The sequence below is a fragment of the Tinamus guttatus genome, unplaced genomic scaffold, assembly GCF_059628265.1.
Source record: "Tinamus guttatus ecotype Peru unplaced genomic scaffold, ASM5962826v1 Tinamus_guttatus_pri_ptg000291l, whole genome shotgun sequence".
Lineage (NCBI taxonomy): Eukaryota > Metazoa > Chordata > Aves > Tinamiformes > Tinamidae > Tinamus > Tinamus guttatus.
The window spans coordinates 2,463,574-2,475,316 of NW_028288825.1; positions in this window are offsets into that span (position 1 = coordinate 2,463,574).

Consider the following 11,743-nt stretch of genomic DNA (forward strand, 5'->3'; position numbering starts at 1 on the left):
CTGTCACTGCAGCCGGGCCGGGCAGCAAGAATGCAGCACTGCATATTTTGCATAGTACGTTTACCCTAAATTATGCTCTTGTTCCATTCCATATAAAACGACGTTCAGAGAACATAATATGAGAATTGCATAAGTAACAGCATACTGATCTGGCAAGGCTTTTTCAGAGGCACAGAGTTTAAGGATAGATGTTGCTGCACGCAGTGGCTCTGCTGTACTGCTGTATTCTTAACCACAAGAACAACCAGCATGGGTGGAAATCTCTATTTTCCATTTCAGTGAAAACTGTGGGCCCTACTTTAGCATCTGATTTACGAGTGCCCATTGCTGAGTGGGGATGTAAGGACATCAGCATGTCTGAACGCTGCCATCTGATAGCATCCTCATTCCTGGAAATTGGAGAAGAAAAACAGAAAGAAAAAAATATTTTATTGCAAAGAGTGATTTTTTTTTTTGTAAAATGTGCTGACTAACCAGTGGAAAGGCACGTGCAGCAGCAAGAAGCCTTATTTCAGCAGCTCCTCTTCCCCAGGCCCCCGTCTTGTTTGCCTTGTATGAAGGATAGAGCAAAAGTTCTTGCTGCAGAGGCCGCTTTGCTGCTTCACCTCCTCTCACTGCCGCTGTTCAGAAAAGTTGCTAAAATAAAGGCACTGCTTTGAGTACATTGCCTTTGTTTATCTTATTTCCATTCGCTTTTCACAGTACTGGACTAAAAGCAGTAGACTGAACATCTAGTCCCACATAATCACCTAGGGTGGCAGTTTTATTTAATGCCAAAGGACTCCAGAAACTACAGTGACCCCTTCAATTCCTTTCCTTGCAGGCCAGTGAACAGGCATCGTCTGGCATAAAGCTGGGGAAGCAGAGAAATTAATGCCCCCTTGCTGAAAAATAGATACCAAACCTTTTAAAGGTCTCACAACCTTAGTGAAGAGAGGCACTTTTAACTAGCCTGTCTGCATAGTAATAAATGCATGGAGAAAATGGGTCCAGGGGCCTTGAAACAGCAGGTAGCAACTTGCAAAGTGGGAAACTCACAGCTTTAAAAACATGCTCCCAAGGGGCAGCAAAGATGTTTTATGCAGATTCTCTGCTAGCCTGCTGTCAGCTACCCCAGAACTTAGGTCAGGCCATTGCACAGTGTTGCCTTTTTCTCCTTTTATTTTTTTATCCTTTAAAAAAAAAGGAAAAAAGAAAAAAAAAAAAGCTTCCTAATCAGCAGTTTCCATTAGGGTGGTGGTAAAAGCCCTAATGGCTGCACTGCTTATTTGCAGGCTGCCACTTAGCCCTGAAAGCTGTAGCCAGGAGATGCCAGCCCTGAGCAAGCTGGCCTCGGTGCTGGCATTTGCACATCACTTTGCCCCAGCCCTCAGTCACGCAGCAAAGAGCCTTGAAAGCTTTTTTTGCTTCATTTCTACCTCTCCCCCTGCTCCAGCCCAGGTAGTAGCCTGTAGCTGAGTAGCTGAGTAGCCTGTGCTGCAAATGAAGCCTCCTCTTCAGCTTGGCATTTAAGTGCATAGTTTCCAATACAGATATATAGGAGATACACATGTACTATTCGTTGTAGAAATGCACATTTCTATTAGGGCTTTATTGGCTTTGTCTACACATGCAAAAAAAAAGGAAGCTTTTTAAAAAAATATAACTAAAAACAATCATGTGCTACAAAATTCTGGCAGCCACCTTTTGAATACATCTATCATTTTTTCTCCAGCTTCACGGGCTGGAATAAGCATCCCTGTTTGGAGACATTCAATGAGCCAAACCCAAAGTACAAATATTTGAGATCTGCTCGTCAACGTACAGGCGCTTTGCCAGGGCCTCTCGTATAGCAGAACTTAAATTCCTTTGTTCCAGCAATACGTGGCGTGGACGTCTAGATGAAAAAAAAAAAAAAGGGAAAAAGAAGAGAAAAGGAAAAAGCTTTAAGTAGTGCAGAGAGCAGTACTGTACACAGAAATGATGACACTGTCTCCACTACTGTAAATCCCAGGTACATTTTATTAATAAATTATTATCTCTCATGGATCTCTTTCACCTAAGAATCATTGCAGAAGATAATTCCCCGTGGTACAAGGCCATTGTGAAACCAGCTTGACTAAATAACCTGCCTTTTTCCCCAGAGTGCAGCCAGAAGGGGCTAAGAAATCTGGGACGCAGGTGATGCTGATGTGAGCGTGACGAGGAGCAGGACCAGGGCTGCCCAGGCCAAAGCTGCGGGGAGAGGAAAGCACCAGGTGAGAAGCAGCAGCCTTGGAGAACCTGCCTGGCACAAGGAGATGGAAATGGACATGGAGACACCCCAGCACTTGTTTTCTGACCACGTATATGCACTATATTTGCACTTACTACCTCTAGGGAGGAGATAAACTTCTAACATCCTCCAGAGCATCACATCCCAAGGGAGGGAGCTTGCACGTTATCTGTCCTTGCTTGCAATATGAGGACAGATCAGGCTGGCTTGATCTGCAAGATCATGGACCTGAAAAGTAATAAATGGGAGAGAGCAAGGAAATGACCTGCTCTGCCTGCAAGAGGGTGAGATTTATGTGCAATATTAGGGAAAAAACATTTTGACTAAAAGGAGAGTCAAAGCCCTCAAGTGGCTGCAGCAAGAAAGATAAGTCCTTGATCCCTAAAAGCCTTTGGAGGCACCCTAGGACCTGCCAAGAATGATAAAGGTGGCCCTAGCTTAGGGCTGAGGAAGGAGCTGCATAGCTGCACAGTGTCCCTTTAACCTTCTTTTGCTAGGTTTAAGTTTCAGCCTTTTATCCTAGAGGAAAGTAGGAAAAAGCCGCAAGAAAGAATATCCCCTGAAATCCACCATATGAGAAAGTTAAACCAGACCTGCCTTTGCATTGTTCTAATGTGTTCCAGCTGTAATTTCAAATATTGTAAACTTAAACATAAGAAACCCCGCAGCAAGAGCTCAGTAATTACTAGGAATCTATCTGCCCCATTGGATCCTAAGCCTAGGTCTGTCTTATGACTTCCAAATGTGCTCATTCATTATCCTCTCTTCGATGACTGCAGCAAATGAAGCATTGCAGGATTGCTGCACAGCCCTTACCTAGCTACATAGTCACTCTGCAACTTGCTTTTGCTCGTTTTCTTAGTTTTAGTGCCTGGAGGTGCAAGACAGGAAAAAGTCCTCATGCTATGGAATAGACTTGACCTAAAAAAACACTCCTCCTAGCTCAAACAAAGAAACATCTAACTTCTAACAGAGCCTGACCCTCTTCCCATTTTCCTGGGGAGCTTAAAATAGTGCAGCTTTTTAATTTTTTTTTTTTTTTCTTGAAGCCTCTTTCCCCTTCCCTCCTGCGCTTTTTTAAGGCAAAAAGGGAAAAGGTGAGTGAGCAGCTCTCTGTATAGCAGGCGGCAGAGGACATGGTGCCCACCTGCATCTGCCTTAATGAGCTGGGGATTAGATGAGGCAGCAGCAAAAGCTCTGCTGCCTCTTGGGCTTGGGCAGGGTGTTTGGGATAGGCTCCGTGAGGAGGCTGCTCGGGAGAAACTGGGGGTGAGGATTTTCCTAAAATCCATCTGTAAATAATGCTGTGGCTACTCAGAAATGTTCTCAGGAAAGCAGTGCTAAGGGGCCTGTAAACCTGGTTGTGACGAGCAGCTGGTGCAAGGGCTAATAGTGACTGTCCAGTGTTGAGTGGTCTCAGTGTCAAACAGCAGCAAAGAAACTGAAATCTTGATGTGCTTCTTGTTTTCTCCCCTTGCTTTGCTGTTTCTGGCATGCTGCTTCTGTTCAGCTCCTGCTCTTCTCCACTGTTGTCTTGTCCAAGTGGCTAAAACTTCTAAACTGGTCCTCGACTTTGGAAGATCATTTTTGCAAAGCCAAAACAAGACTCGAGAGGGTGAGTGGTTGTGACTGACTGTCTTGTCTGCAGCTCTGTGCTTGGCATCCTCAAAGCCGCGTGAGATCAGGGCTGGAGGCTCATTCAGAGTCCCCTGTGCTGGCCACCAAAGCCATCTTGGTGGCCACCAAAGCCTTCTCCCTTCTGGCCCCCAGCGGCTCCGCTGCTTCCTGGTGCTCCAGCTGCTCCTGTGAGGATGCTCTGATCCTGGTGCTGCTCCTGCTCTGGATCAGCTCCCCGAGCCAGCAGCTCGGTCCAAAACCCTGCGCCTTGTGCTGCACGGAAGCCTCTCGCCCTCCTTTACGCAGACCAGCCAGCTCTCTGATTTGATTTCAGCCCCCAGCAAGAAGCCATCCCCTCATAATTGCTGTAATCAGGCAGCTCTGGCCTTCTGGCTCCATAAAGGTTGTGCCCTGGTGCCTTTGCTAGCCCAGCCAGTCGCTCCCCATGCTGCCAACCTCCTTTCCAAATTGGAATTTCCCCTGAACTCCCACTTGCGGCGTTTCTTTTTCCTTCCCTGTAAATATTCAGAAACGGGGCCTGACACCAACCGTGCTTCTCCCGAGGGAGCTTTTGCTGTAAAATCAGCCCAGAGCTCCCTGCTACAATGGGGCCATGAACCAAGAAGGCTCCAAGGTGCCACCAGCAGCTTTTCTCCGTGCAGAATCCGCACGGGATGAGCATCGTGCAGGGATCGTGAGCACCCGCGCTCAGAGCTCAAGCTGCCCAAGTTGCCTCCAGAGCCGCTGGATGTTTGAGCTGCCGATCCCAGAGGATTTGTGCCATGTTTAGCTTTTATTTTTAATGCGCCAAGAAAGTGAGGGTGGAAGGGAAGAATAGAAGCAGAAAATAGTAGTTGTTCACGGCAGCAGCTCTACTCCTTAAGGCTGCAGGCACCAATAAGAGCTTTAAAAAAAAAGAAAAAGGGGTTACACGGGGAATACAAAAGACTGTGGAATCTGTTCCAGCTAGGGTTTCCTCAGAGGACCAAGCAGGCTGGGGTGACTTTCTAGACCCTTTGCACCATTAGCAAAACTTTAGCCCGAGCATCTCGACTGCTCTGCGTAACGGAGCTGCCGTCTGCGGCGGTCACGTTCTGCATCCTGCTCTTTGCTCCTCCTTCTCACGGCACAAACCGGAGCCGCGCGCCGGCCCGGGGCTCCGCTGCACCAGGACTTCCCTGGGGCAGCGCTGGTCACCTCTGGTTTTGGGTAGGGAGACCGTTTCTGGTGAGATTGCACCTTGGCCGTTAGCATGGGAGCAAGAGGAAGCTCTGCATGTCGCAGTCTGGCTCCTTCCTCTCGCCAAGGAAGCTATATGTATATGTACGTTGTATATACAGGAGTGTGTGTGTGTGCATGTATATATATATTATATCTATATCTATATATTTTTTTTACAGCAAGAACACGTAGATAACATCAATGCAGATAAGGAAACCAGGCAACAAACAAAGCTAATGGGTTGTGTTTAGATGAGTTGAATGGAACTTAATGATTCTAGTAAGAACCTATTCACTTACATAGATTGAAAGTAGCAGATAAAATGCAGCAGATAAAATATGGAAGTGTTAAAACAAATAGAAAGCACTTACAAGCCAGGGGATGATATCGAGCTGAAAGGCTGGAGACTTTGGACTGCACAGGCTGTGTGAGCATTGATTTCTCTTCCTCATCCCTGCCCTTTGGTCTGCTTGGGTGGGAGCTTCGGATGGCAACCTGCAACCGTCCCGGCTGCTTTTTAGATGCTGGATTGGGGGAACCCCTGTCCTCTTCCTTGGGGAGGTGGCAGCGATGCCCCCCTTGCCCCTCCTTTGCCATTGGGGTTTTAGCTTTTGGGTCCAAGCAGCAGCAGCCCCTGCAAACCTGCGAGCTCCCCACGTGCTGCCGCTCTCCAAAACTGGTGGGAGTTTTCCTGGCCGCTTTCCTGATCCATGGCCCAGCCGGGAGCTGCTGCAGCAGATCTGGGCACCTCGGCAATTGCTGCCATACATTGGGCATGACAACCTAATGCTATTTGCAGCCACTCTCTTCCAGGCCAAATTGCATTAAAGCCGCTCACAAAAACAAACTGCTTCCTGCTGCGGCCACGGGGGAGGCAGACGCCTGGGCTGGCCCCGCTCCTTCCTGAGGGCAGCGCGGCCGCTGCGATGCCCAGAGGCCCTTTAAGGATCCAAATTCCTCCTTTAAACCCCGCTTCACAGAAGCTGCCCCAGGGTTTTGGGTCTTCACGAATGCAAATCTCATGGGGCTGTTGCTTGGAACGGTCCCAAAGCGGAGCCCGTATTTATTTGGTGCATCAACCTTATCTAACTGAGCCGCTTGGCATGCCGAGGATGGCAGCTGTAATTTATTGGCCATAAAAGCACCAAGTGTGTCTGCTGAATGACACTTGTGAGGGGCTCCTTGGGGAAGGAAGCAGTGGGTGCTTCCAAAAACACCCCGTGCTCCAAAAACCCTGTGACCTTTGGCTGCAGCGCGTGGCCACGGGGGCGTCTCTTGCTAACCTGCAGGAAGGAAAATTCCCCCAGTTTTGGCTGAGCGGTGACGTGGCCAGCAGAGAGCCCGGCTTGCGAGTCACACGTTAGACCTCCAAAATGGCAAAAGAGCCGTGTCACTTGACAGGTGATTTCACGTTTGGTCTCGCACCAAGCGATACCCTGTGGCTCTGCCTAAAATACCAGTCCCGAGTGCTTTATGAGTTCAACAGGAAGGCAGTTTCCGAGTTTTCCTCTCTGCCCAGGATGCGTTTTGCCCTCAGATGTAAAGGGAACGCTCGCCCTGGTCTCTTTTTTTGTGCTCTCTGGAAATTGCAAATGCTCTTTGCTAAGCGGCTGCAGCTCACTGAAGGTTATGGAGGTGTTTTAATATCTCATTGGAAAATTTCTCAAGGGGTTCAGGGAGGACAATATCCATCCCTGCGCGGCCGGCCGGCACCAGGTCCATCTCAGTGAGACCTAAGTGATTCATGGACCTGGCTCTGGCCATTTGCAACACCATGAATTCCACCTAAATGAACTGCCTGAGACTATTTGAGGCTGAATTTATGCTCATTTTAGCCACTGTGCATTAGACACTGCAGCTCAAACTGGGGCTCCCAGGCTGCAGAGCGGGGAGGAGGGCAAGGATGGCATTACCTGTGATGAGTTTGTCCTTTGCAGAGGTGCAGAGACTGTCGGCACTGAGGCTGCTGCCAGCGCCGCGATGCACTCGCAAACTGCCCAGCGGGAGATGCCGGAGGGATCCCGATATCTCACAGCACGAACTCGGAGCAGGCGGCGCACGCGGAGCACCCGGCACGCGCCGTGTCTGTCACCTGGCAGATGGGGCCGCGTTCGCACGTGAGACGGCGCGAGGGGAGCGCGGCGGGGCCGCGAGCGGAGCGGGGAGCGGAACGAGCGCGTTAATTCAGGAAGCTGCACGATTAACTCCCGCCGCCCCCGGGGCTGCTGTCATCTGTCCCGGGGCGCGGGCTGGCGGCTCCTTCTGCTCGTCTGGAGCGGGGGGTTGCAGAGAAAAAGCGCACGTGTGTCACATGCAAAACTATAATCACGGCCAAGAGCTGCCACCGAAGCAGGGGCGGCTGAGGAAGGGGACGCCGGGATGGATGCTCCTGGATTCAGGTTCCTGCACCTCTGACCCAAACATTAGGTGCACGAGCAATGTTTTGCAAAATTCCCCTTTTGCACCTCAGGATGCTGCTAGAGGCCAGTCCAGGCTGCACGTAGAGGTGCAGCGAGACACCCAAGGTGACAGTGATGCCGGGACCCCGGGTCACGGCGGTCTCGCCAGCGCCGGGTGTCACCTTAGCAGCACAAGATGCTGGGGCCGAACTCAGCTTCAAATGGCCCTGCTGGCCTCAGCTCACCTCGGAAAGCCACAAGCAGGATCGTGCATCTCCTGCAGACCTGCTGCTTCTGGGATAATGCTCTTTCATTACCCATGCTGAGAAAACCCAACCATTAATGCAGCTTTGGAGGGAAGAGTCCAAGGGAAAGGACACACACGAGGCTTGAGAAAACTCATTGCTTGAGCTCAGAAACCTGGATCAAAGGCCACAAGGCCCAGAGTGTAGATGGCAAGAGAGCAAGCCGAGAAAGCTTTCACCTTTAGTGACTTTTCAGGGAAAGATGAAGAGATACGGAGGATTAAGTGTGACGAGATTACAGCTGGAGAGAGAGAGAGAACATAGAAACCCCAGAGCATCATCCCTCTCATAGCAACAAGGCTGGATTTAGATGGAGATATTCAAAACACATAGAAATGCCCAGGAATAAGTGTGACATGGAAACAAGTGTCGCTTGAGGTGAGAGATGGAGACGTTTAGGGTGACCAAGTCAGCGAGGCTGGATAAGCCCTTTGAGGAGCAGACCTTGGGAGGCCAAAATGAGCCACCTCTTGCCTTGCTTCTCGCTGTGATGGGAAGCAGAGCTGGGAGGATGAGGTGAAGACCATGGTTTGCATGGGCAGCTCATGGGATGAAGGCAGCCTGGTGTGTCCTCCACGGCGAGGCCATTTCCCAGTGTGGATCCAGGGAACGCCGAGCGCCTGGAGCCTCCGTGCTGGGAGCGGAGCTGGTTTCAACAAATGGTCACGGGGAGGTTGGCATCACTGCGTGCAAAAGCAACATTGATTTCTGCACTTAAACTGCATTGAGCCACTGCTCAAAAAGGGAAGGATTAAAAATACTGTTGTCAGCTCTGCTCTTGCTCCAGTGCAAATCAGCTGGGCTCTGCAAATGCTCCTGCCCAAGGCCCTGAGTCATTTTGGCCACCAGAGAGAAGCCGTGAGGCCAATGAAGCCAGTGGAAAGCCAAGGGCTACAAGGGACCTCTGCACATACTAATTCCCAGACCATTCCTGACCTCCCTGAAATATCCATCGGGAAGCTGCCGTTGGAGTCGTTGCATTCTGCACGCAGCACTTGTACGTAGTGAGTGTGTGAATTTTCCCCTCATTTATACCTGTTTTTATTGAAGAAAAAGTGATATATTTATGAAAAGTAGCCCTGTATCCCTTTTCATTTCTTGTTTTCCTCCAGCAAAGCCCCTCCTCATCCGGAGAGCGAGGATCTGTTTACCAAGCGTCTACACGAATCCGTATGAATATTCATAACTGGGGACTTACACAGACAGGGCAGCGAGCGAACAGGTTTTGCAGCGTTGTGAAGGGCCGGGGGGCAGAGGGCAACGTTTCCTCCACCTGTACATGTGCATGCGGGTGTTTGCTTTAGGCAGCGCAGCGGAAGAGCTAACATTTGCTATACTTTAATGGATCAAGTTGTTGGCCAAGGAAGGAGTATTTAGAGCCGAATGGGAAGTTTTAATTTGCGGAATTGTCTGCCGAGGTATTAAAAATGTCAGTCAGTCCCTGAGATTTAGAGACAGGATTTGTAGTATATATATATGTTTATATATGCAAAACAAATACATTGGGCGGTGTCTCTCTGGCCTCTTCCTTTCTGGCTGGCAGGGAGGGCAGATTTTTATCTCAGTTTGCCAAATACGACACTTACAGATGAAACATGTCCAGGGCTGCTGCCTGGCTCCAGGGAAACCCAGGTCTGCCTGGGGGTGGGATATTGGCCCGGTGGAAGGAGCCCAAGGAAAGGAGGAGGCCGGGATGCTCCACAGGCATCGCCAAAATGTTCTGCAGAACCAGGAGAAGACCTGGGAGCAGAAGTTCCTGGAAAGAAAGCCCAGGATTAGGGCAAGAGCTTCCAGTTTTACACCAACATGAGGCAGTGATGTCCTAGAACCCACTGGGCTTTAAATCAGAGCCTTGACCCTCCCTGGGCTTTGGGTCCATGTAGATACCCTGTGTTCAGCACAGGCTGCGGCTTGTGCTGTTCTTCGTCCCCTGACCCCCGCTAGGGCCAGGCATGCGTTATGAAATGAAGTCCCCAGACAGTTGTTTCCTGGAAAGGTCATTTGGCTGTCTTATCTGAAAACGGATGCATTGAAAGCTTTCCTAAATTTGTTCATTAAATATGATGCATTGCGATATTATCAACAAAAAAATGTTGGCAGGCGGGCTGGCTTCTCCCTGGGAACATCCATTTCCTGGCACTCAGGGTCCTACTCCTGGTGGCAGTGCAGGAGATGGGTGGGTAGAGCTGGCCCCCATTCCCAATGGGCAACTGTTTCTCACCTCTTCTGACCCCCCTTTTTTTTTTTTTTTTGCAAACCCTGGTAATTCAAGGCACGGTGACAGCAGCTGGTGCTGCATCCCTGGGCAAGGAAACTAGGACAAGGTGGAGACTTGGACTCAAGATGGGGCTCCAGGTCCCTGCAGGGGACAGGAACAATGCAACGGGAGTAAGATGGGGTGAGACTGGAGGAAAAGAGTTAAAAAGGGAGTATTTTGCAGAAAAAGCAGCCAGGGCGAGCACGATGGGGCACCTCTGTGGTGTTTTAAAAGTCCCCGCTGCTCTCTTGGGTGATGCAGCCCCGGTGCAGGAGCATCAAAACCTGTGCAGGAGCATCTCCATCAGCCACTGCCTGGCACTACCCGCTCCAAAGACTATCACATTTAAAGGCGACTTTCCTGCCTGCTCCCTTCAGCTTTCCAGCAGCGTGGAGCTGCCGAGCCCCTTCCCTCTCCCCAGCACCCGCCTCTTGGAGCTATTTGTCAAACAGCGTGAAAAGTCGGGAGCAGAACCAAAACGCTCTGCGTTGAGGTTTTCAATTAGGGAACACAAAAGCCTGTTTAATAAACTCTTAGAGGCTTGTTAGCTGAGACGTAATTAAGATTAATGCTGACTTGGGACTGCAGGAAACAGGGCTGGAAGTGAATCAACGGCTGGGAGGCAGTTTCCACCATTAGGAGGGTGGAAGCGCAGGCCTCCTCCCAGCAAGAGCAAGCTGGTGTGGGAAATGCTGGCCACAGGCAAACGGGCTTATATTTCCCCAAGCTGTTGGAAGAAAAAAAAGTTAAAAGGGGCAATAAACGCTTTTTATCCCCTTGCTCTCCATTACAGCAGATGGAGCGTATCTCATCTCCAGGGTGAGCTTAATCTCTGCAAACACATCAGGGCTCTGGAGCGGCCGCGGCCGACGCCGGGGGCGGCTGTGGAGGCTCCGGCGCCGCATCCCACCCCAGGCAGCCGTAGGGACCATTGCTGTCTGTTTTATAAACTTCTTTTCTAGGTGTCTCTCTATTCCCTTCAAAACCAACGTTGCTTGGCTAATTCCAAACAAATTCCCTGGAGGAAGGAGAGAAATCATCTTTGCGCTCTCAGTACAATGCCAGGTGTTCCCTGTTTCCCCCCATACATCTTCATTTGTTAAAGGCCCTTCCCTTGCCCAGGCAGGAGACGTTCCTGGCTGAATCCATAAATCAAGTCAGGGGAAGTGGCTGGTGGATCCCCCGGCAGATACATGCAAAGCATGGACCCAAACCCACCCCAAAACCCAGGGGCTGCAGTGCAGCTCCCGTTTGCAAGCATCTGAATCCACCTCATCTCCATCAGCCAAGCGTCGCCGCTGCTGCCCCACCGCGCCCCTGGGTGCAGGAGAAGTCACCTGGCTTGGGTGGCTTTCAGCTTTATTATCATTATTATTATTATTATTTCTATTATTATCATTTGTTTCATTACCTACGAGCTCGAGATATTCTTATTATGAGTTATGCACATGCAGAATGAGCTGATGGAAGTTACTGATCTTAACTGCAAGCAGTGCAGAGATGCAGGAAGGACATGAAACGTGAAGGGGGTGCAAGACCCTGCTGCCTGCCCTTCCACCTTCCCCCGCCCTGCATCCCACATTTCCACGTTTTCCAGGTAAAGGCCGGGTGCTTTCGTTATGCCCAGGCACCCAGCTCTGTTCCCCTGGGATATCCCAGCTCCGTGTGCAGCTCCGTGCATGTGCAGCAC